The sequence below is a fragment of the Pygocentrus nattereri genome, chromosome 11, assembly GCF_015220715.1.
Source record: "Pygocentrus nattereri isolate fPygNat1 chromosome 11, fPygNat1.pri, whole genome shotgun sequence".
Classification (NCBI taxonomy): domain Eukaryota; kingdom Metazoa; phylum Chordata; class Actinopteri; order Characiformes; family Serrasalmidae; genus Pygocentrus; species Pygocentrus nattereri.
The window spans coordinates 8,892,613-8,915,112 of NC_051221.1; the positions used below are offsets into that span (position 1 = coordinate 8,892,613).

The window sequence follows — 22,500 nt, forward strand, 5'->3', positions numbered from 1 at the left end:
CGATTCTGAGCTCTGAGTGAGTGAAAGGATGTTCCACTGTTTAGAAAGTTGTTTGCAGGAGAGTAATGAGTGTTTTAACAGGTCATTTGGGGATAAACTCTTGGAGAATCCAGTCATTAGCACTGGGGCCAGTAGCACAGGGGGCTCCACTGAAATCTTTATTGGGTACAGTGTATGTAGACACTGATTCACACAAAGGCCCAGTTTCATTAAAGGGTCCATATTATGGAAAATCAAATTTTCCTCGCTTTTTTTGAATGACTGCTGTGCCTCCCACTCTCCTGTCCATAGAGTCCATATAGGCAAACTAAGCTGCAAGAACAGCCCACATTGAATTCACTGTTTTGTGATGTCATGAAAAACCAATACATTTAAATATTGTGGCTGTCCAACAAAAATAAGCATGTATCTTCATTTTTTCTACATCATTTGAAGACAGCTGGTCATTTAGCAACATACCCTGACAGGTTCCATCAACACTGCACAGACAGCACTGATGTCTGTTTATCTGAAAGGAATGTGTAGCTGTCAACAACCCCAGAGTCCAGACCCCAACACCACTGAATTGGGATTACTTGTACGGTGAGAAGCAGAAAGTGCATCAGACGTCTAAGCCCAATCTCTTATTTTTACCCCTACCCCTTGTTTTCAAGTGTCACCTTGCCACTTGGAACTAAGTTGAAAGGGGTAGTTGTTGAAATGAAATGGGATCCTCAAAAAAAAAAGCATTGCTTCATGAACAGCTTACTAGCTCTGCTCTGTAGACGACCCTGCCAGTCTGTAGTGATAGTCTTATAGAGAGGCTATAAGACAGTTATTACTGCCCAGCCCTAGTCAGCTATTTGCCAGCTTCTCTAATTTTCGTGTTCCACCTTAAATGGAGCTGAGGTGCCAGAATGTAATTGCTGCACCATTTAAGGTGGAACAGAAAATTCAACTAACTAGCCACTGAGACATTACCGTACTATTAGTGATTTTCTATGCTTGTTATGAAGAAAAGGACCATAATGTAACGAAACAACTTTAACCTCAGATAATACAGTGGTTATTGTAATTTTTAACAGAGAAAATTCTCACATTTGTGGGTTTCTTTGGTCGCTTGCTCAGCTGTCTTGCTGATTTTTCTTTTTTTTTCTCTTAACACTCTGTTTGGAGTGTGAAAATCCTCCGTTTGGAGGTCCATGTAGCCCTAACACTTCACCCTACCCCTCTATCTCAACAAAAGTCGGAGCACCCTACCCCTAGGTGTGAATGCGTGAAGCAGAGGGTTAAGGACTAGGTCCCATTTGTCAAGGCCAGTTGGCCAGATCAGGCCCACAGCACAGTCCTATCCAGCCTTAATTTTCTGTTAATATTGGCCTGTTTCACAATGCGCTGCACTACAGTCCCCAGCAAGCACTGTAACATAAGGTACACTCTGACTCTTCTAGCCCAGCAACAGTCCATGGGACAATGGTTACGCCTCAGTTTTACACAATTCCACACCAGTCATATCACCAAACACACTAACTGCGTACCAGCTGCAGTTCAACATAAACACCTGCCGTCAGCTCAGCCGCTCAGAAATGGAGCACAAGCATTCATGAACTTGCAGCAAAGAAAGGATATTTTGAATAAACAGTGGTCAGTTCGGGTTATGGTGCAGTGTTATTTAAAAATGAAGTGAAAGCATTTTTTCTCTGGCCTGTGGATTTGTGGCCCCTGTAGTGGATGAGGTTGCCACCCCTGGGCTAAGTGGTAGGGGCGAGGGGTGAAATGGGATTGGGCCTAAGACTGAACTTTGGAGGAGTGGAAATATATCCCTGCAGATTTCTCTGTGAACTGAAAGCTAAGGATTGTAATAAAGGCAGAATGGACACACTAAACACCGAAAACAGCGTAATGGCTGTTTTGACTGGAATAAATAAAGAGGGGGGTCTCTGATTTTAGCACAGCACTGTATGTTGCACAGCAGGCGTCCTCTGGTATCAAAGTCTTATTTGTCCAGTTTCTTGTCACACTGCTTACTATGACCTGTAATCAGTGTGATCCAGTGAATGTGTGTGTTAGCGTTAGGTGCTGGTGGGTGGAGTGACACGTCTTAAAAGCCTCGACTGGTTAGAGACATGATGATACTGAGCAAACAAGCAAATTGCGTTGTCATTTTCACTCATGGAAGGTGTTTTTTAAGAGAGACGTTTTTTTTCGCACTGGAGCCCATAAGATCCTAGTTACGCCTCTGCCAGCCAGCATGGCGCGCTGGGTGGTTTAAGGATAGAAGCTGAGCGTAATGACCGCCTCCTCCAGTTTAACACGTTACAGCTGATAGAAGCTGTGATGGGAGGAGGTTTCACTTCAGTGTCTGCTGCAGTCCAGCCTGAGAGGAGACTGACACATCGCTGAGCTCTCACAGAACTCCGGGGGTCTCACACACGGGGGGGTGAGAGAGAGAGAGAGAGAGAGAGAGAGAGAGAGAGGGAAAGAGTCAAAATGAGAGAGAGAGATCAGTAAGAGTAAGACAGAAAAGCAAAGAGGGAGAGAGACAGAAGATAGAGAGAGCTGGTGAAAGACAAGGAGAAATGGGTGAAAGAGAGGAAGAAGATGGGGTGAAGGAAAGATGAGAGTGAAATAGAATAAGAAAAGGAGAGAAGATAGAGACAGAATGAGAGGGAGAGAGAGACAGAAGATAGAGAGAGAAGGAAAGACAAGGAGAGAGAATGCGAGAGAAATGGAATAAGAGAAAGAGAAAAGGAGAGATGGGTGAGAGAGGGAGAAACAGTAAGAGAGGAGGAAAGGGAAAGAGAAGAGGATCAAGACAGAAAGAGACAAAATGAGGGAGGGAAAGAGTAAAAGAGACAAGATAGAAAGAGTGAAGGAAGAACAGGAAGAGAGAACAAAAGGAGAAGTAGAACAAGAGAGGGAAAAGGAGAGATGACAGGAGAGAGGGAGAAGCAGAGTAAGAGAATAGAAAGAGGAAGAGAGAGAGAGACAAGATAGACAAGGAGAGAGAACAAGAGGAGGAGAAATAAAGCAAGAGATATAAAGAGGAGATAGATGGAGGAGAGAGAGGGGAAGAAATGAGAAAGGGAGAAAATGGATAAACAGTGAGAGAAGAGAAAGATTTAGACAGGAGGAAGGAGAGGAGAAAAATATAGAGGGAGGAAGAGAAGAGGAGAAAGAGGGAGAGAAGGAGGTAATGACAAAAATAGTGGGAGAGAGAAAGAAAGGAATGCAGAGGGGAGAGGACAGGAAAGAAGCGGAGAGAAGAGAATGAGATGTAAACCGAGTAAAAGAAAAATTTAAGAAGAGAGAAGAGACAGAAAGAGGGAGAAAGAGCAGAGCGATAAAAAGATATAGAAAGAGAGAAAACAAGTCAACATTAGAGATACAGAGAAAAAAGAAAGAGGGAGAAGCAATAAAAAAGAAGGAGAGAGACTGAGAAAGACAAAGAGAGGGAGTGAAGGTGAGAGAGGGGGAGAGAGAGAGTGACAGAGAGAGAGAGAGTGAGTGTGTGCATATGTGTGGATGGGTACGGGGAGGGGGGAGAGAGAGAGAGAGAGAGAGAGAGAGATGTGTGTGTGTGTGTGTGTGTGTGTGTATGTGTGTGTATATGTATATATATGTATGTGTGCGTGTGCAAGTAGCAGGAGGTGGTCCGTCCAAGAACCACGCACAAACACACACACACACACACACACACACACACACCCGCGCGCGCTCCACTCCCCCCGCGTGCTCCCTGAAAGTGCATGCGCGTCGTGTAGAAACGGCGCGCACCTCTCCGGGTCCGATCGCGCGCACACACACATACACACGCATGCTTTTCATCGTACCAACGACGACAACGACGGTGGTGGTGATGATGACGCCACGCCCACACGCCAACGACAGCCGGGCTGCATTCGGCAGCATGTTCCTCACCGCAAGGTCTCCAAGTTTCTGAGGCAGTGGCGGCAGCGGCGGCGGCGGCATGTCAGTGTGGAATACGCGCAGCCAGAATCAGTGACTGGATGTGTTACAATAAAGAGAAGAGAAGAGAAGCACTGAGAGGATGAGGTCTGCTCTACTGCACGGTGGGACTGGGCTCGAGCCGGAGGGGCTTTTGGAGAGATGTGGAGGTGAGGAGGCAGCGAGGCACGAGCCACACGAGTCCAGGCTGCCTCAACCCAACCTGGGGAGAGTGCAGGAGGCATGGCTGGAGAAGGACCAAGCTCAGGATTGAGCTCCTCTGCCATGCGCTGTGCTGCACAGAGCTCTGGGCTTCTCCTCTCCTCTTCACTCCGTTTTTCCAGTTTCTAATGGTTTAAATGAGGCGTGAAATATTCCTGATTTGCTAATAGGTGGACTGTGATTAATTATTTATCATCTGCTCTTTGCTTTTTGATTGCTCAATATCGTCGTCTGAGACACAAGCACAGCGCAAACCAATGAAATATACCAGACCTCCTTCTCCGGCACAGCGGACTGGATTGCATTTTCGTTTTCGTAATCGCTTTGGTGCAAAATAAAATCAGTTTTTTGGATTTTGTCTGCAAAGCCTGCCAGATACCGAGGCATCTCAGAGGGCTGGGCATGTTTGCTCGGGCTGATGGGCGAGCTCTAGCCGGACGCCGTGCGATGTTGAGATCCAGAAACTAGCAGGCTGTCACTGTAGACTCTGTGGGGAGCAGGTCGGGTCACCCCAACTGGGACGGACGCTCTGCTTCCCTGGATCTGCCTCAGAGCTTTAGAGATGTGAGGACTAGCAGTGATGGACGTCCCAAAGGAGGAGAGTGTCTGAAGAGACTCTTTGAAGCCTCACAGGGCTGTCACTGTGCAGATTCCCTTTTCTCGCCCTGAGCTCCACAGCCTTGCTCACAGACAGACAGACAGACAGACACAGAGACAGACAGAAGAAGCTAAGAGGAGGCCTGCGAGCCTGAAGCCTCCTCTTTCTTGGGTAAGCCTGTAGATCAAGTTGCACTGTGACACATCTGATGGTAAGTGTAACTCCTGGAGGCTCTTCTGGCAAATATTCTGCATATCTGACAGCTATGTGGGCACCTTGACCGATTGCGCAGGAACCTAGTTTAGCCGCTTCGCAGAATGTTTACGTCAAAATGTGTGCGGTGTGCGTTATGGGATTATTCAGCTCATTGGAAAGTTTAAGAATCAGCTCATTCTAGACTCAGTCCTGTTGCCGTTCTAGAGTCACGTGAACAGGCATTATAAAATCTCTCCAACTTGAGTCGCAGAATGCTCAAAAAATATCAAATCAGTCAGGTTCTAGAATCAGTCCAGCTGGTCTTCCAGAATCAGTCTAGAGTTGTGCAGTTATTCTGGTTTGAGTTTAAGGATCCCTACAACTTGATTGATTCTAGAGTCTACCCCAGCTAGGGTCCAAGAAAAAAACCAACCAAGTGTCAAATTCCAGATTTGTTCCACAATATATGCACTCAGATTTCTATAAAGACTTGGAGTTGGAGAGGATTTCTACAACTTGAGTTCCAGAATCACTGCAACTGGACTTGAAGAATTAATCCAGCTGTTCTAGAATTACTTGAACTTTTTATAGAATTCCAAGTGCAGAAATTCTGAAATGCTGGAGTGATTTGGAACTTTCAGTTGGATTGGTTCTAGAACCCTAAGCTGAAGTTACCTCCACTGAACTTCAGTGAACTCCAGTTCTAGAATCACTCCCTCTACAATACTGCAATCAATTAATCTTGCATTCCAATTACTGCATCTGTATTTTTAGACTCAAAGAAAGTTCTTAGATCACGTCAGCTTGAGTTTCAAATACTGCAGCTGGATTTCTAGAGTCAGTTCAGATGGAGTTCTAGAATCACTACAACTGGACTTAAAGAATCAATCCAGCTGTTCATAGAATTCTGAGATTTTGGGTTCTGAGATTCTGGAATTCAAGCTGAAGTGATTTTAGACTTCCAGTTAGATTGGTTCTAAAACCCAAGCTGAAGTGAACTCCAGTGAATGTCAGTGAACTCCAGCTCTAGAATCGCCCTCTAAACTTCTAGAATCAATCCAATTTGAGTTCCAATTTCCGCATCTGTATTTCTAGACTCAGCACAAATGCAGTTTTAGGATCACTCCAAATTGACTTCCATATACTGCAACTGGATTTCTAAAGTCAGTTCAGATGGAGTCCTAGAATCAGTTCACAAGGAGTTCTAGAATCACTCCAGCTTGAGTTTCAGAATCACTCCCACTAGAAATCTAGAATCAATCCAACTTGAGTTCCAGTTACTGCAACTGTATTTCTAGACTCCATTCAAGTGGAGTTCTATGATTGCTCCAACTTGAGTTCCAAATACTGCACCTGAATTTCTTGTCTTTATTTGAATGCAATTCTAGCATCACTCCCGATTGGCGCTTTAGAATTACTACAACTGGAGTTCGAGAATAAATTCAGCTAGGCAGCGCAGTGGCGCAGGGGGAAGAGCCTGGATTAGATACCCGGCCAGCCGACTGGGGTCCTTCCTGTGTGTAGTTTGCATGTTCTCCCCGTTTGCGTCGTCTCCCCATGTGGGTTTCCTCCAGGTTCTCCGGTTTCCTCCCATAGTCCAAAGACGTGCAGTCAGGCCAATTGGACATGCTAAATTGCCCCTAGGTGTGAGTGTGTGTGTGTGTGTGTGTGTGTGTGTGTGTGTCTGTCTGTCTGTCTGCCTTGCGATGGACTGGTGACCCGTCCAGAGTGTATCCTGCCTTCTACCCAATGACTGCTGGGACGGGCTCGTGCTTCACCCGTGACCCAGAAGGTTTTTTTTCTAAACGACTTAGAAAATGTAGAATTGTATAATGCAGTCAGCATCACTGGAGTGCAGGTCTAGCTAAATGTGTTTGGTAAGCACTCTTCAACTGAACCCAATGTGATGTGTAAACACTTATTCTTTACCTCTCATCTTTAAACCCAGATGGATTAGAGCAACATGCAGGCTGTCCACACCTGCCTTGTCTAGAAGAGAAATGGACTTTCAAAAGGCATATCTATAGTGCAGTGGAGTGTATCTATTTCGGTTGAGCCCAAATGCCTGAGGTGTGCTGCAGTGTAACATCACCAGTGTTAAATGACCTCCTACTGAGTTGCATTTAATAATTTAGGTTGAATTAATTTCAAATTAACTCTTAAAAACACTGTGGATTTTCAAAGCTACTTTGGGTTGGTATAGAGACCGAGTTCTATTGGTGGTGTCAAATAAGCTCGAGCAGCTGATGTTGCTGCAGAGGTGTGATGTGTGTTCTGAGGCACAATCATCTGGAACATCAAATTACATTGCAGTGGACACTGTTTGAACAGCAGTGTCTGGTAGCATTTTACAAACAATTGGACTGAATTTATTCATAGCTTGAAATGCAACAAGCAAAAGCACCGATTTACTCGTTTGTACTCCATGTGAATATAGGCCCAAAAGGTTTTGCCAGTCATTCATTTCCAGCTATTAAAGCAAAACCCATGATTAAGGACCAAAATTCTCAGCCTGTTTTTGTTTCTGACGCTGCTACTATTACATCTAATTCCTGTTTGAGCCTGTGAATATAAGAGCGCACCAATAACACCCACAGCAGTCCTTAATTTAGCCGTATTAGTCATTGCGGTCGATACTTTTTAAGGCATGTGCGCAATATCACCTTGTCCTAATGAGTGGGCTCTTGTTCAACATTTGGTTTGTTAGCAGCAAAATGTGCCGGCCAGAGGAATCCAAGTCTGCTTAGCCTTGACCACTCACTTTATTGTCCAAATGTATCCGATGGCATGATCAGAACAAAGGAAAAGTATCAGAAAAGACGATGAAAGCAAACCGCAAAAGCCTGCTTTGTTCATTTAAAGAGAAATTGCTATCATGGTTAATATGAGCCTTGTGCAAGCTGTCATTTAATATAGTTATTATAGTTATATTATAGTTATATTATATATTATAGTATAGTTAATATAGTTACATAGTTAAACTAAGGCTTGATTCATCCATCATTCTATAATCCATCATTCTTTGATTTGGTGAATAGAGAAAAAGCTTTTTTTGAGCATTACTGAGGTCCCAGAAGTGATACACTGGTCCTCTGGTTAAGTTAGGGTTTGGATTTTTCAGGTGGAACTGTACAGAAATCTGATATATGGTCACATATGCACATATACAGGCATGCATTTTAAAAGAAATGCACATATAAGTTGTCTACATTTACGAAATTATCAAATATTGGACATATATGCAAAATATATTGAGCATACATAGGTGTGCACACACATATTCATAATATATGGGGCATTCATATACAGCTGATACATATACATGGTGGAATACAGTTAGAATTGATACTATATGCTTGTGTTCAAATATAAAGTGAATATTTAAATGTATTCTTTGCTTTAATTACTTTACTCCATGGCATATTTTATTGCCAAGTGTTTAGAATTTAGTTAAACAGCTATGTTCCTGGTTTTCACTTCATTAGGAAGTATGTGGAACAAACAAGTATTGTATAAACACCTTATTATATAACATTAAGCTAGCATATATCGCTGTTATTGGAACAAAACCATCTCCAAAGTGGTAACTTTACAGGAGAAAGAAAAAACCTTCTTTATTTACAGTGTAAGTCAGTGGAACCAGACTTTTTTCCAGATAATTTTGCCTCATTTCTGTTGGTCCATTCATCATGAAATGTGCTCACAACAGGCATTTTCAAAATGACAAAAATGGAGATACAAGGTTTTGTTCCAACAACAGCGATACGAATAATATGTGTCATCCATATATTAATAATGTTTCTATCATATGTAGTTGAACATATGTGCCGCACATAATTGCTCGTATATGTTATTATACGGCTGGATTATATGTCCCATATTTGAAAATGGCCAATTACAAATAAGTCAGCATTCATGCCACATAGAGGTCCATGTGTGACTAATGTGGATAAAGGGTTAGTCCATATATGCTAATGCATGTCATGCATAACCTATCAGTTCAATTGAGAAGAATTACCATAATAATAAGCATTTGAACAAGTTTTATTCAACTAAAAAGTGACTGATTAAAAGAATCCAATTATTTTTAGGTTGAGTTAAACTAGTTATTTTACTTGTTACCATGTGAAGTCATTTTTTAGGTTGGACTGATGAACCATATGGGTGTTTTGTTCAGGTGGCCAGTGCTTTCTTTAGGTACTGTCTGTTAGCAGTGTCTGCAAATTTGGGTGAAGTCTCCCATAAGAGAAGAGAAACGAGGGTGTTACTATTTGAGTGCCAGCTTCAGCAGGATCACAATCGAGCATACTGAGTCCACAACACCTGAGTCTCAGCTAAGTGTGAGATGTTCTCAGGACCAAGTATAAAGTGTACGCAGGGCCATGTGGAGTTCTAAGCAGAGCTAAAGCAGGCCAGAGTGTGTATGCAAGGTGAGTGTGATGCATTAGCAGTTCTAAGAGTGAGGTATTAACAGGGCTCAATATGAGCTAAGTGTGAGTTATAACCTGGGCTACAGTATATGTGAGGCGTGAGCTAGGCTAAGAATGAAGTATAAATGGGCTAAAAGTAATAAGTAAGGTTACTTTTGAGAAGTGTCAGGGCTACATTTAAGGAACGGGGCTAAGTGTGAAGTACAAACACGGCTAAATGTGAGGTATAAACAAGACTAACTGTTAAGTGAAAGAAGCACTAAATGTGACGTATAAATAAGCAAAGTGTAAATTATGAGCAGGTCTAGTGAGGTGCAAACAAGGCTAAGTGTAAGGTGTAAACAGGGCTACTTGTGGTTTATAAACAGGGCTAAGTGTGCCATTTAAACAGGGCTACTTGTGATTTATAAACAAGGATATGTGTGAGGCGTAAACAGGGTTAAGTGTTCTGTATAAACAGGGCTACTTGTAATTCATAAATAGGACTACGGGTGAGGTATAATTAGGGCTACTTGTGGTTTCTTACCAGGGTTATATGTGAGGTATAAACAATGTTAAGTGTGTGGTATAAAAGAGCTATTTGTGATTTATAAACAGGACTAAGTTTGAGGTATAAACAGGGCTAGTGTTTTATAAACAGGGTTATATGTGAGGTATAAACATGGCTACTTGTGCTTTATAAATGGGTTATGTGTGAGGTATGAACAAGGCTAAGTGCACCATATAAACAGGGTTACTTGTGATTTATAAATAGGGTTAAGTGTGAGCTATAAACAGGGCTACTTGAGCTTTATAAACAGGTTTATGTGTGAGGTATAAACAGGGCTACTTGAGCTTTATAAACAGGTTTATGTGTGAGCTATAAACAGGGCTACTTGAGCTTTATAAACAGGTTTATGTGTGAGGTATAAACAGGGCTACTTGAGCTTTATAAACAGGTTTATGTGTGAGGTATAAACAGGGCTACTTGTGCTTTATAAACAGGTTTATGTGTGAGGTATAAACAGGGCTAAGTGTGCCGTATAAACAGAGCTACTTGTGCTTTATAAACAGGTTTATGTGTGAGGTATAAACAGGGCTACTTGAGCTTTATAAACAGGTTTATGTGTGAGGTATAAACAGGGCTACTTGTGCTTTATAAACAGGTTTATGTGTGAGGTATAAACAGGGCTAAGTGTGCCGTATAAACAGAGCTACTTGAGCTTTATAAACAGGTTTATGTGTGAGGTATAAACAGGGCTACTTGAGCTTTATAAACAGGTTTATGTGTGAGGTATAAACAGGGCTACTTGTGATTTATAAACAAGGCTGCCTGTGAGGTATAAATAAGGCTAGGTTTGCAATATAAACAGGGCTACTTGTGATTTATAAACAGGGCTAAGTGAGGTATAAACAGTGCTACTTGTGGTTTATAAACAAGGATACATGTAAGGCAAAAACAGGGCTAAGTGTGATTTATAAAAAACTGACCCAGAGTGCAGTTGGAGCTGGCATCATTGACTGGGATAACGCTGTTCTCGCTGGTGCTGATGCCATGACAGCATGTCAGAGTACACTGCATCATTGTCGTCTATTCATTTATTCGTTCTCTCCCTCCTCGCTCACTGTCCACCCACACACTCGGTGCGGTCACTCTTTACCCCGTCTTCCATCTTCAGCCGCCCACCTGCTGTCTGCTCTGGACATTTGGCCTCAGGTAGAACGCTCGCCTTATATAGCATTTCCGTCACGCTCTTCCTGTGGCTCGGCTAGCTGATGAGTTCATTTTTGACATCTAGCGTAAGGGCTGATAAACTCTGTCTGCTGGTCAGGGGTTTCCCACTGCTTTGAAACACGCAGTCCATGTTCTTGAAAGGCCTGCTAATTAAGCTAATTAATGTTAGTGAGGGACACTCTGTTAGTGATACTCTGTCAGTTTATTAGGTTAGTCTAGCACAGCCCCACCCAAAGAGTATCTAGTCCTGCGGTGGTCCCTTTCCACAGATGTACAGGGTAGAGGGCGGCTGGCAAACTGTACACCAACAAAGTGCGTCAATATGGTAGGCAATCCTAATAAACTGATTAATGGCTATTACAAAACCTTAAGCAGGTGTGGTTAAGTAGCTTTCTAATCTGTGCTGTGCTGTAGGTCCTCAAGCCTGTTTTGAGGGAAGATGTAGGTGGAGGCAGTGGTGGCGAGAAAGAGGGATAATCCAGGACTCCCGTATTGTGCGTTGTGAATGAAGTGGTCCTTCAGTCAATGGAATTTTCTATGGAGATTTGGAACGATTTGCTCCTGAGCCTAAGCTTGATAGCAGGAGGAAGGTGAGAGCGGTACATTCAAGAGCTCACATGAATGGCTCGATTCTGGCATTTCCGTGTGCTCTCAGTACCACAGTGTCTACAGTACATGTCCAAAAGTATTCAGACACCCCTCCTAATTAGCAAATTCAAACAATTTAAGGACGCACGTGTTGCCAGAGATCCACACTCTGGCCAAAATGAAAAATGTAACCAGTACCACTGTTGAAAACATGCCCCCTCCAGTGGTGCTGCAGTGATCTCTAATGCAACACTTTCCAGTTTAAAGACTAAAACCCATGGAAGTCCAGAGACTCCATGAGGTAGATATAGTTTTCTGGCTGTTGCTATGGTACCCCAAGTTGTTGCTTAGATGTTATAAGGCCGTTACTATGGTGTCATGTGGTTGCTAAGGTTTTACTAGGGCATCCCAGGTGTTGCTACTGTGTCATTAGGCCATTGCTGTGGTATCATGTGGTTGCTAAGGTTTTACTAGGGTATCCTAGGAGCTTGCTAAGGTGCTGCTAGGCTTTTTGTATGGTATCCCAGGTAGTTGCTAAGATGTTTCTATGCTGTTTGCATGGTATCCCAAGTAGTGCTGCAGTAGTGTTACAATGCCATTGCTATGGGATCACATGGTTGCTAAGGTTTTACTAGGGTATCTCATGTGACTGCTAAGGTGTTACTAGGCTGTTGCTATGTTATCCAGGGGGCTGTTGATGCGTTACCATTCCTATGGTATCCCATATGGTAGTTACTAAGGTATTACAAGACCATTGCTATCATATCATGTGGTTGTTAAGGTTTTACCAGGGTATCCTAGGTGGTTGTTAGTGTTGCTAGGCTGTTGCTGTAGTATATTTGCTGGTTGGTAAGATGTTACAAGGCCATTGCTATGGTATCACATGGTTGCTAAGGTTTTACTAGGGTATTCTAGGTGGTTGTTAAGGTGTTGCTAAGCTGTTGCTATAGTATCCAGGGAGCTGTTGATGTGTTACCTTTCCTGTGGTATCCCACATGGTTGCTAAGGTGCTGCTAGGCTGTTGCTATAGTATATTTGCTGGTTGGTAAGATGTTACAAGGCCATTGCTATGGTATCACATGGTTGCTAAGGTGTTGTTAGGCTGTTGCTATAGGATTCCTACTGGTTGCTAAGGTGTTAGATAGATAGATAGATAGATAGATAGATAGATAGATAGATAGATAGATAGATAGATAGATAGATAGATAGATAGATAGATAGATAGATAGATAGATAGATAGATAGATAGATAGATAGATAGATAGATAGATAGATAGATAGATAGATTACTTTCTGCGAAAGTAACAGTGCAATTATTCAGTAGCTGATGCTCAAGTACAGCACAGATCTTCCTAACTAATACTTAAGAATGATGAAGTGCAGCTACTTATTTTCCACCCCACCTTTTGCTGCTCTGGCACTCAGTCCCACATGCACAGCTTGTATAATCTCCATAGAAAAGCATTCAGCAACTTCTGGCAGTAGTTGAGCATATTTCTAAAGCTCGGCAGAGTGAGAGCTCTCATGTAGTAGCAGTTATGTGGAGATGGCAGCCTGATCCTAGATCAGCGCTGTGATTCTGACACGCTTGATGAACGTCTGCCAAACTCGGGCTGATTTGAACACAGTTATGTAAATCGAAATTAGCATTAACACCACTGCTAGCACAAGAGCAGAACCGCATAATCAGACTGTCTATTTTAAGCAGGTATAAAGTAAATTCTAAATTATTTGCTTTATAATTAGCATTGACACTAATAAATAAATGGGCCGACTGCTCTGTGATGAGAAGGGCGGATTGAAGGACGTGTTGTAGTAGAAATGATGCAATGCTGCTGTTAATGTGTTTCTCATTATGCATTAATGGATTGATTATACTGCAGTCGAGGAAAGTTAAAAAGCCAAAGCTGTTCTTTCAGAACCCCAGAGGCTTGTTTGCACCATCGTAGATACTGGGGCTGCAGTTTCATCATGCAAAGAGATATCAAATTCAGTTTTTTTTGTTTTTTTAGCACATGCCAAAGAAAACTACATTTGATGTTTTTATCAGACAGATTCTGCCATTTTGTGTTTATAGGCATCCTTTTGATTCTGGCCTTCCTCACTTCCTGTGATTTTTAAATGGTCGAAGGGATCAAAAAAAACGAAAATTAGAAACAACTGCAGCTAAGCCCCTGAATTGCTCAGCTGCCAGATGACCAAAGAGAATATTCAATCATTTCCCAGTGACTGCATTGCTGTACAGAGACACTTAAATGCTTTATTTAACCAAAGGAAACTTTAGAGCATCAAATAGCCAAGTTTGGCAGTTGACAAATTCGACCCCCTTTTTTAATACAATGAATATTTAAACATAAGGCAAAATATTCAGAGAGCGTGTTTTACATCAATTTGCATCTTCTAATGCTTTGGCTCTGGCTGAAATCAGCTACTTAGGAGACTGGACAGGACAGCTCTGTTACAGTAAACACAGTTAATCTAATGATCATCGATCCCACTGGGTATTTCAGAGTGGGCTAAAATGCATACCCCGGGCCAGAGGCATGTACGAGCGCAGGCACAGCGCAAATTGTGGTGCCCCTGAAAGTAAAGCTCAATTTACTAAGGCTGCATGTGAGACTGTGTGTAGCCCCGCCCACTACCAGTAAAATTCACAGTGAAATAATGGAGTCATGAACATGAACGAGTTCAGTGGAGAGACAGTGGTGACTAGGAGTTTAAGAACTGTAAGTTGGCTTGCCAACCCCTTGCTCTGATAGCTAAGGTGTTGTGTCTTTGATATTTAATGTGTTTGGCCTCTAACATGTTGCTGGGCCATTGTCATAGCAACCTAGCTGGTTGTTAAGATGTTACAAGGCCACTGCTATGGTATGTGGTGGCCAGTGTTTTACTAGGGTGTCCTAGGTGGTTGCTGAGGTGTTTCTAGGCTGTTGCTATGGTATCCAGGGGGCTGTTGATGTGTTGTCATTCCTGTGGTATCCCACATGGTAGTTGCTATGGTGTTACAAGGCCATTGCTATGGTATCACATGGGTGCTAAGGTTTTACTAGGGTATCCCAGGTGTTTGCTAAAGTGTTGTTAGGCCATTGTTATAGCATTTCTGCTGGTTGGTAAGGTTAGGGTTAGGGTGTCCTAGGTGGTTGCTAGCGTGTTGCTAGGCTGTTGCAACAGTATTCCAGGTAGTTGCTAAGGTGTTTCTAGGCTGTTGCTATGGTATCCAGGGGGCTGTTGATGTATTACCCTTCCTGTGGTATTCCACTTGGTAGTTGCTAAGGTATTACAAGGCCATTGCTACCATATTACATGGTTGCTAAGGTTTTACTAGGGTATCCTAGGTGGTTGGTAAGGTGTTACAAGGCCATTGATATGGTGTCATGTCATTGCTAAGGTTTTAATAGGGTGTCCTAGGTGGTTGCTAGCGTGTTGCTAGGCTGTTGCAACAGTATTTCAGGTAGTGGCTAAGGTGTTTCTAGGCTGTTGCTATGGTATCCAGGGGGCTGTTGATGTGTTGTCATTCCTGTGGTATCCCACATGGTAGTTGCTATGGTGTTACAAGGCCATTGCTATAGCATTTTTGCTGGTTGGTAAGGTGTTACAAGGCCGTTGATATGGTGTCATGTCCTGCTAAGGTTTTACTAGGGTGTCCTAGGTGGTCGGTAGCGTGTTGCTAGGCTGTTGCAACAGTATTCCAGGTAGTTGCTAAGGTGTTTCTAGGCTGTTGCCATGATATCCAGGGGGCTGTTGATGTGTTACCCTTCCTGTGGGTATCCCACATGGTAGTTGCTAAGGTGTCAAAAGGCCGTTGCTGTCATATCACGTGGTTGCTAAGGTTTTACTAGGGTATCCTAGGTGGTTGTTAAGGTGCTGCTAGGCTGTTGCTGTAGTATCTCTGTGGTTGCTAAGGTATTACAAGGCCATTGCTATGGGATCACATGTGGTTGCAAAAGTCTTACTAGGGTATCCCTGCTGGTTGCCCAGGTATTGCTAGGCCATTGCAATGGTATCCCTAGTGGTTACTAAGTTGTTGCTTTGCCATTGCTGTGTTATTGCTATTATGTGTGTATGTGAGTCTGTATGTTATGTTTGTAGGCCCAGGGCGAGGGATGTCCTTTGTAACATCTTTTGAAGCAGTTACATTTAAATGTTCTCAACATTTTAATATTCATTGCCGACGGGTGTTTGGATGAACGCTGCCTGAAAACTGCATGCGCAATCGGTCCCAAAAGCACAAGCACTCTATTCTCATATATGCTGTACAATCCGGCTGTGTTTTATCTCGAAAACTGCGACAGCACAATAAAAACAAATAAAAAGAAGAGCACAAAGTTGGCTCTACTAAAGGCTCAGTGGTGCTTTAGCACCTAGAAAAGTATCATAGTGGTGGTGGCTGTTCTTTTGTGCCTTTTTTAAAAGTGAAAAATGTCCTTTTCAAACTTAATTTCCATGAATTTCTAAGAAATGAATGTTGTGTGGTCTTAAAATTATTATAACGTTGAAATCATCACATTCCTTGTCAGAGGGTACTAATGAATTAATAATTCATTAAAAGTGCAGCTCAAGATGGACATGGCACTTAAAGGCACTAGAACCCAAGGGCAGTACAGGACAATCGTCATACACTTCCTCGAATACTAAATCAAATACCACCTTCTCACAGCCGAGTGGAAAAGTGGAAGCATTTGTGTGGATGGTAGAAGACTGGTTTTTGGTCTTGCAACAGAAGTGAACCAAAAAAGTACAGAGAATTTGGAAATCCAAAAAGTTAGATTTGCATCCACACCTCATTTCCCACTAGATTGGGATGGGATTCCCACTTGTAGGATGAGAATCTACAACAGTGGTGGGGAGGCAGCTGAAGACTTTTGCATGAGAGGCTACAGTATTGAGAGTGGCGGTCAGTGATGGTCTCTTTCCTGGGAACAGTCGGGAGAGAAGAGCAAGTTGAAAGAGAAAATGTGTCCGGAACAGATCAGAGAGAAACTACTGGCAACATTCTCTGGATGTGTCTTTCCATCTTGCGAGTTTGTCAGCTTATTGATACTCTACATGTTTTGTATGAACCTTTAACTGTTACACAACAAGTTGACAGACTGGTGACAGAAGTACACAAGAACCTGCCGGATGAGATTTCAGTTTGTGGCCTGATGTCTTTGGTGTATCCCCTCAATGTGAGGCCTCGAGATGGGTCTCCAGAATGGAAGCTTTGTTTTACATTTCATTCTGAGTTTTTTGGTTTCATTCATTATCTGACATGCTTTTCCCCCTGGGGGTAGCCTATTCCAGCGCTCACTGGGCAGAAGGCAGGAAACACCCTGGACAGGTCACCTGTCCATCACAGGGCAAACACACAGACATATACATTCATACCAATTGATCTGACTGCATTTGGACAGTGGGAGGAAACCCACACAGGCCATGCAAACTCTGGTCGCCCGGCCGGGGAATCAAACCCAGGCCCTTTTAATGCTGTGAGGTGACAGCCACTGGGCCATTGTGCTGCTCTACTCTTGTTTTAGGAAGTAATATCTTGTTTAGATCACCACTGATACAACAACATTATATGACATGAGGGCCTGTATCAGGAGTATAGAGTAATAACTTTGAACATCCACAGGCTACATAATCCACCAAAAAAGAAGCAATAAGAGAAACAATGAAAAGAGACAAAGCACAGATAATATTCTGGCAGGAAATGCATCTTTCTGAGTTCAAACATGAGAAACAAAAAAAATGGGGAACACTTTGTACTATTCATACTAGGCCTGAACGGCTTGGGGAAAAATATCTAATTGAGATTTTTCTGATTAATATTCCAACTGCAATTTGATTTTCAATTATTTACTGTAAATTGAAGTCCAGGCCCATTATTTTGGCCAAGAGGACCAGAACTGGCTTGAGACTTGAACACCAATCATGTCAGACTGCATATTAGTTGTGGTTGTGATGTCACAACATATAGTTGTTTAGTTGCTTCTGATTGGTCTAACACATCTACAGCCAGTTTACGAGCTCTGATATTAGGTGAATGCCAGTTAAGACAACGTTGTTAATGGAAAATGGTTATAATTACAATCGCAGCTCTTATGATATGAAAACGGCATCTCTTAAATTGTGACTTCAATATACAACCCCAATTCCAATGAAGTTGGGACGTTGTGTAAAACATAAATAAAAACAGAATACGATGATTTGAAAATTCTTTTCAACCTATATTCAATTGAATACACTACAAAGACACGATATTTAATGTTCAAACAGATACATTTTATTGTTTTTTGCAAATATTCACTCATGTTGAATTTGATGCCTGCAACACGTTCCAAAGAAGTTGGGACAGGGGCGTGTTTACCACTGTGTTACATCACCTTTCCTTTTAACACTCAATAAGGAACTGAGGACACTGATTGTTGAAGCTTTGTAGGTGGAATTCTGAAATCATATGTTGCTCCAAAACCTGTATGTACCTTTCAGCATTAATGGGGCCTTCACAGATGTGCAGGTTACCCCTGCCATGGGCACTAACACACCCCCACACCATCAGAGATGCTGGCTTTTCAACTTTGCGCTGAAACAATCCGGACAGTCCTTTTCCTCTTTGGCCCAGAGGACACGACGTCCATGATTTCCAAAAACAGTGTGAAATGTGGACTCGTCAGACCACAGGACACTTTTCCACTCTGCGTCAGTCCATCTCAGATGAGCTCGGCCCAGAGAAGCCGGCGGCGTTTCTGGGTGTTGTTGATATCTGGCTTTCACTTTGCATGGCAGAGTTTTAACTTGCACTTGTAGATGGAGCGACGAACTGAGTTCACTGACAGTGGTTTTCTGAAGTGTTCCTGAGCCCATGTGGGAATATCCGTTACAGAATGATGTCGGTTTTTAATGCAGTGCCGTCTGAGGGATCGAAGGTCACGGCCATTCAGTGTTGGTTTTCTGCCTTGCAGCTTACTTGCAGAGATTTCTCCAGATTCTCTGAATCTTTTGATGATATTATGGACTGTAGATGATGAAATCCCTAAATTCCTTGCAATTGCACGTTGAGAAACGTTGTTCTTAAACTGTTGGACTGTTTGCTCACGCAGTTGTTCACAAAGTGGTGAACCTCGCCCGTCCTTGCTTGTGAACGACTGAGCCTTTCAGGGAAGCTCCCTTTATACCCAATCATGACATTCGCCTGTTTCCAGTTAACCTGTTCACCTGTGGAATGTTCCAAACAGGTGTTTTTTGAGCATTCCTCAACTTTCCCAGTCTTTTGTTGCCCCTGTCCCAACTTCTTTGGAACGTGTTGCAGGCATCAAATTCAAAATGAGTGAATATTTGAAAAAACCAATAAAGTTTATCCATTTGAACTTTAAATATCTTGTCTTTGTAGTTTATTCAATTGAATATAGGTTGAAAAGGATTTGCAAATCATCGTATTCTGTTTTTATTTATGTTTTACACAACGTCCCAACTTCATTGGAATTGGGGTTGTAAAAATGACTAATCTTTCAGCCCTGGTTTACACCAGTCAGGACAATAGATTGGGGTTTCAATTTAAATTCCAGATTATGTTAACTTTTGATGCATATCTGAAATTTAAGGCGAGGACGGCAGATTTATTTGAGTAAAGGATAAAGTGGAACAGAGAGTGTGTATGTGTGTGTACCCCCAGGAGGTGAGATGACATTATTCAGTGTGTATGTGTGCCCCCCCAAGAAGAGACAGAAGATTTTTAAAGACTGTAATTAATCTTTTTGCATTGGAGACCTCTGGGAACCTCTTTTTTTGTGGGATTTATGGGATACAAAGGCTGTAATAAATAGCACACGCTTAAAAAAGGCGATTGTTTAGTAAAGAAAATGGTTTGATGCAGAACCATGAACACTTGGAGAACGCTTTGCATTATAAAAGGGTTCTTTGTATTGTGGAAGCGTTCTTCAGATTGATGGAGAATGTGTTGTGTATGGTAGAACCTTTCTGAAGAGTGCCTATTGTTATGATGTCAAGCTTGTAACAACAGAAGAACCCTTTTGGTGCTAAATGGAACCCTTTTCAAAAAGGTTCTAAATGGAACCAGCTACAGCACATTTGTCAAATTTCTAAAGAAGCGTTACACAATGCAGGGAACGTTTTAATCAAGAAAAGGGTTCATTGAGTGTTCATGGTTCTACATCAATTACTTTACTAAAGACCCCTTGAAGAACCATCATTTTTAAGAATGTAGGGTACAATAATTTTGTTTGCAGCACTTAAAAACAAGCCATGATGTTAATTCATAGAATTAGACCTCCAGAAAGTACAAAATTAGAAGATGAAAATGAGATTTTCTCCTTAAGAAGGTTCGGTGAAGGAGGCCCAATCCCTTTAATTGGATGCTTATAAAAGAAGCCAGTTTCATGAAATGAAGCCATAATATCAGTTAAACCAAAAGAGGGAAGGCATAGATGAATTATGAGTCTTACAGACTTAAATAATAGACTTAAATGTAGATTAAAGATTCTTGGCTCACATCTTGGCTAAATGAATGGAAGGCTTCATACCAGAGTTGGTCAAATGAGACCAGACTGAATTTATACATAAAAGAAGACCATAAGTTAATATCACAATATAGTTCATCCATCCATCATAAGAGACAATCAAAGCCCTAATGATTAGCTTGGATGCTGAAAAAACATTTGATTCAGTAGATTGGAATTATCTTTAGCAGGTTCCTTACAAAAGTGGTTTTAAAGAGGAGTCTAAACAGTACATTAAACCATTTCTTCAAATACTCTTCAATATCAACATGGATCAAAGTGAATGGCCATCTGTATAGGGGACTATAGGGGACTCATAAACTATAGGGGCACATGTCAAGGATGTCCATCGTGTCCATCGCTTTGCTTTATACATCAAACCCTTAGCTCAAGCTATTAAACAAAACAACTTAGTAAGAACAATTAAAGTAGGCAGAAGTGATTACAAAGTTCCTTGTTGCGGATCCTTGTTGCGGATGACGTCTTCTACATTTCACAGAACCAGAAATGTAGCCCAATCTTATGGCATTTTTAAAGTAATACGGCTCTCAAAGCTATAAATTAACCCTAGGTCAACAGTGTAATGTGCAACATCAAAGCATGCTGTATATAAAGGAAGTAACATCATGGGAATGCTGCATGCTACAGACTTTGGTTGTTTGAGTGAGGGTTCTGTTGCTGTCCTCTGCCTTTCAGAAGCTTTGTAATCCAGCCGTGAACTGTCTTTTTGGAGATTTTGTCAAATGAATCCATAATGACAAATGCAACATTGAATATCTTCTGTGATTATGCGCTTCTCCATGTTGAATGGTTGTTGTTATTTGGCCGCTCACACCTTGGGTCAAGTCTGTCGACCAGTCATAGGCTGTGTTCCTGACTTGTTGGCCAATAAGAGGCTGTGTTCCTGACTCATTGGCCAGTCAGAGGTTGTGTTCCTGATTCATTGCCCAGTCAGAGGCTGGGTTCCTGACTTGTTGGCCAATTAGAGGCTGTGTTCCTGAGTCAATGGCCGATCAGAGGCTGTGTTCCTGACTCATTGGCCAGTCAGAGGCTGTGTTCCTGACTCATTGGCCAGTCAGAGGCTGGGTTCCTGACTCATTGGCCAGTCAGAGGCTGGGTTCCTGACTCATTGGCCAGTCAGAGGCTGTGTTCCTGACTCATTGCCCAGTCAGAGGCTGGGTTCCTGACTCGATGGCCAGTCAGAGGCTGTGTTCCTGACTTATTGGCCAATCAGAGTCTGTGTTTCTGACTGGTTGACCAGCTAGACGCTGTGGTCTTGACTCACTGGCCAATCAGTGGCTGTGCGTTTGACTTGTTGGCCAAACAGAGGAAGTGTCCCTGACTAGTCGACCAGTCAGAGGCTATGTTTCTGACTTGTTGATCAATCAGAGGCTGTACTCCAGATTCCGTCGCCCAATCAAAGGCTGTGTTTCTGACTTGTTGATCAATCAGAGGCTGTACTCCTGATCAGTGGACAATCACATGCTGTGTTCCAGATTTGTTGTCCAATCAAAGGCTGTGTTCCTGACTCGTTGTCCATTTAAGGCTGTATTCCTGACAGACATACATCACACACTAAAAATGTTTTCATTGCAAATGACATCGTGGACCTGAGAGGATTGAATCTTGAGAAAAGTCAAGATATTATAGACCAATATCACCTTAGATGGAACGGTACGTCTTTAAAACACTTGCAAATTCAAATACCATTAAACATTACAAAGCTAACGAACTATAGTAAAGTGAAAAAGAAAATAAAAACAGATATTGATCGTTTGACATTCTGAGAGATAGAACATATTAAGTGATACTTCTTTGATCTTTGATCCCACAAACGGGGAAATTCCACCTCCACATTTAACCCATCCTTGAAGTGAAACCCCACATACACACTAGTGAACACACACACTAGGGGGCAGTGAGCACACTTGCCCGGAGCGGTGGGCAGCCCTATCCACAGTGCCCGGGGAGCAGTTGGGGGTTAGGTTTCTTGCTCAAGGACACCTCAGTCATGGACTGTCGGCCCCGGGGATCGAACCGGCAACCTTCCGGTCACAGGGCCAGATCCCTAACCTCCAGCCCACGATTGCTCTAAGACTCCTCTGTCTTTTCCAGTCCATACCTACCGAAATCCCTCTTAAAGAAATTAAGGAATGGGACAGCCGTATCTCATCGGAGTGGAAAGAGACCATTCGAACATTGCAACTTTACATAGAAAAAGGTGCCACAGGTCTGCCATGTCTGCAGGCTTACTGCTACACTGCACAGATTATATTGGTGTAACCCAAATTATAGATAAAAATGGAAGGAGTTAGAATGTGACTGGTC

General features: G+C 42.4%; 1 protein-coding gene across 6 annotated transcripts in view; it reads left to right on the forward strand.

Moving 5' to 3' along the window:
* syngap1a (synaptic Ras GTPase activating protein 1a) overlaps window positions 1–22,500 on the forward strand; it is a 168,980-nt gene that overhangs the window by 72,699 nt on the left and 73,781 nt on the right. The window contains exon 1 of one of the 6 annotated variants that reach the window (XM_037542332.1): window positions 3,684–4,958. The exons of 4 other annotated variants lie outside the window; for them this stretch is intronic. The gene's annotated coding sequence lies outside the window, so the exon portion shown is untranslated. Of the gene's footprint in view, window positions 1–3,683; window positions 4,959–22,500 lie in introns of those variants that run through there. One more of the 6 variants, XM_037542333.1, reaches the window with a different exon arrangement.